The following is a 3,141-nucleotide window of genomic DNA, read 5'->3' on the forward strand; positions in this document are numbered from 1 at the left end:
AAAGTTTTTGATTATAAATTGAACGGGAACAAGAAGGAAAATGTTTTTAAAGATAAATTGACCACCCATAAAAAAAATTGAAGTTAACCTTTTGTATATCAATATTAATTTTAGTGTGAGGAGTTAAACATACTATTAATTACGAGTATGGACTATTCCATCGTGATTGATTATTTATTTACTAGTACTAGTAAATAGTAATAATAGGGTCTAGTCAAATTAACTATGAAAATTAAACAATACTAATAGCATGTTTTGGATATAATATATATTGTTTATTCAAAAATTAATACTTTGTAAACTATAGCGGAGAGTTGATTAGTCACATAAAATTGCTGAATTAAAATAGTCATTTCCTCTTCCCACATAGGCACACGCTCACCGTGATTGATTATACTCATAGCTATTCTCCATCATGACGTAATCAAATTTAAATGCAAACTCTATATATTATACAAATTTCAAATTATGATTTGGACCATAAATTTGAAAATTTAACGTCAACAGATGACAAATAACATCAACAGAAAATGTCAACACAATGTCAATCAATTGACAATGTATTGACATTTTCTGTTGACGTTATTTATCATCTGTTAACATAAATTCTTAAAATCTAACGGTCTAAATCATAGTTTAGAGTTTGTATGAAAGATGTAGTTTGTCATCTAGGCTTAGTTCATGACCCAAGGCGAGAAGAAGTAGCATTGGTGTTTGCTTATGCATTTACTCCCTCCGTCCCAAAACAAATATGTACACTTTCCAATTTCGTCCGTCTCACAAAAATATGTGCATCCCATTATGGAAAGTTATCCCAATTTATTACCCATATACATCAACTAATTTACAACTTATACCACCATTAAACATTACTAATAATGTGGGTCTCACTATCCACCAAGACTACTTTAACTACCATTCTCCTCCTCTCTCTTACTTTACCAATTTTGTCTTAATTCTCGTACCATATCAATTGCCCATATGTTTATGGGATGGAGGGAGTATAAGACGTTTCTCAAACATTTAAATGTATAATAAGCAAATAAGTCTAACCCTTTTTGTTAGTAGATTGGTTGTAAACAACATTAACAGTAGGTATTGCAGTAAGTTATTCGAAAAAAGAGAAATTGAATTTCACAATCTAGATCGACTTTGACTACCTATCGCGAAAGGTTGCGGTGTCAGTCCTAACATTAAATGGATCTAATAATCAGATAAGACGAGGTCTTGGTGATTGTTATTTTTTAATTATTGTTCACATAACATTGAATATACGATATTGGTTATGCACTACTTTGATTTATAAAATGGTGCATGTTTTTTGTTATCCAAGAAACCTGATAACTTGGGTAGAGACGATCAATGTCTGGAGGTGCTAATATTGTTATTGCAATGAATAATTGGTAAGGCTCATTTCATACACTGGCTTTGGGTTGATTTTACATGCTTTTGGAGGGGCAGATCCTTACGAGAGGCTCTCCATCCTACACACAGTCACACACATCCTTAGAGAGAGTTCATAGCTGAAAGTCCAGTCCACATTCTAGAATGCTCTCTGCCTCCTAGCTCAGGGGGAAGCACCTTAGTTCCGGCCACTCTTTGGGAGTGAAAATACAATCATATACTTTCTGTTTTAGCTATTTACTTTTCGTGCCTTAAGAAGTTTTAGTGTTTTGAACATTCTAGCTTGAGATTCTCTTAGTTATTTTATTGTGTGATTTGGATATTTTCATTTGGATCTTTGAATCTTATTCTATTTTGAGATTATGGAAGTTTTTATTGAATCTCGTGGTGTCGAGCTTTGTTTCTTTTTTATTGGATTTTTTCGCATTATTAGATGTTTAGACTCTCTTTGATCAAGTTTGTTAGTGTTCAATTTCATATATTTCGTTCACTCTGTTTTAGAATGCATGAATATGGCTCATTTCCTGTTTTATTGGATGTCTAGTTAGTCAGGTAACGTAGATCCAGTAGTTTTCAGTTTAAATTTCGCGTTTACATCTCGTTTGAAGCATGCTCTGTTTTCTTAAAGTTCGTTCATCCATGGTGTCTTACATGCTCTGTTTTGCTTAGTTGCTTGAAGAAGATAAAGTAGGAGGATAGTTAGATATCAGATCTGAAGTTTGCTTTATGCTTTTACTTTTCCAACTTTTTCTGCAAATCAGCTAGTTTAGGAAAGATGGTCCCCATTTACTTTTTCACCTTGTCCGCCCATTTTAGGAAATTTCCAGTATGATCTTTTAGATGCAAGTGTTCTTAGTTGCTTTAGTAGAGATTAAAATGTTTGTTTACCTTTTCATGTTTGTGCCATTTCTTAATGTCTTTGTACGCTCTCAGTCTAGTTGATCAGTTTATGTAGAATCCTCTGTTCAGTCTTCCAAGTCAAGTAGATAATTCTTAACCCATTGTAGTTGCATTGCAACAGCCAACCCTCCAGAATGTCCTAAACACATGCTTTTACACCTCCATCCGCGTGGGATTCGATCCTTACTTCAATATGCTAAGTTTTAGTATCTTGTGGGTCAAGGTTTTGAAAGTAGCCTAGGATTGCGGATCCGTTGACACGTAGATAGGTGTAGAGAGTCTGCCTGATCGGTTCATCTATTTTCCATGCATATGCACGGACGTGTATCGGTTTAGCTGGTCTGCTTATCAGTCTGCAATATTATATTTTCAGTAACATGCGCACTTGTGGCAATTAAGAATTCATATGCATCCTTGTGCAGACTTGGCCAGTAGAATCCACTGTCTAACACCTTTGTTGCCATCTTCTTGGAGACAAAATTCCCTCCACAAGCCAAGGAATGGCAATGGATTGACACATCCTCTTGCTCCCAGTCAGGTATGCATCTCCGGATGACTTGATCAGTTTTCATCTTCCAAAGATAGGGGCCATCCCAAAAATAGCATTTTGCTTCACTCTTGATCTTCATGTTCTGAGCTCGAGTGATTTATGGGGTGGAAGGTAGCTCTCTAGTGACCAAGTAGTTCGCTAGATCAGCAAACATGGCTCCTCATTCATCTTGCTTATTCCCATGACCGCTTCATTTAGATTAGTTTGAGCCAAGACATTTGTCCAACTGGTCAGTTTGGGAGGCACCCCAATGTAGTACAGATGCTCCTCAGGGAACACAACCAGAA

This window comes from Salvia splendens, chromosome 21, assembly GCF_004379255.2.
Source record: "Salvia splendens isolate huo1 chromosome 21, SspV2, whole genome shotgun sequence".
Lineage (NCBI taxonomy): Eukaryota > Viridiplantae > Streptophyta > Magnoliopsida > Lamiales > Lamiaceae > Salvia > Salvia splendens.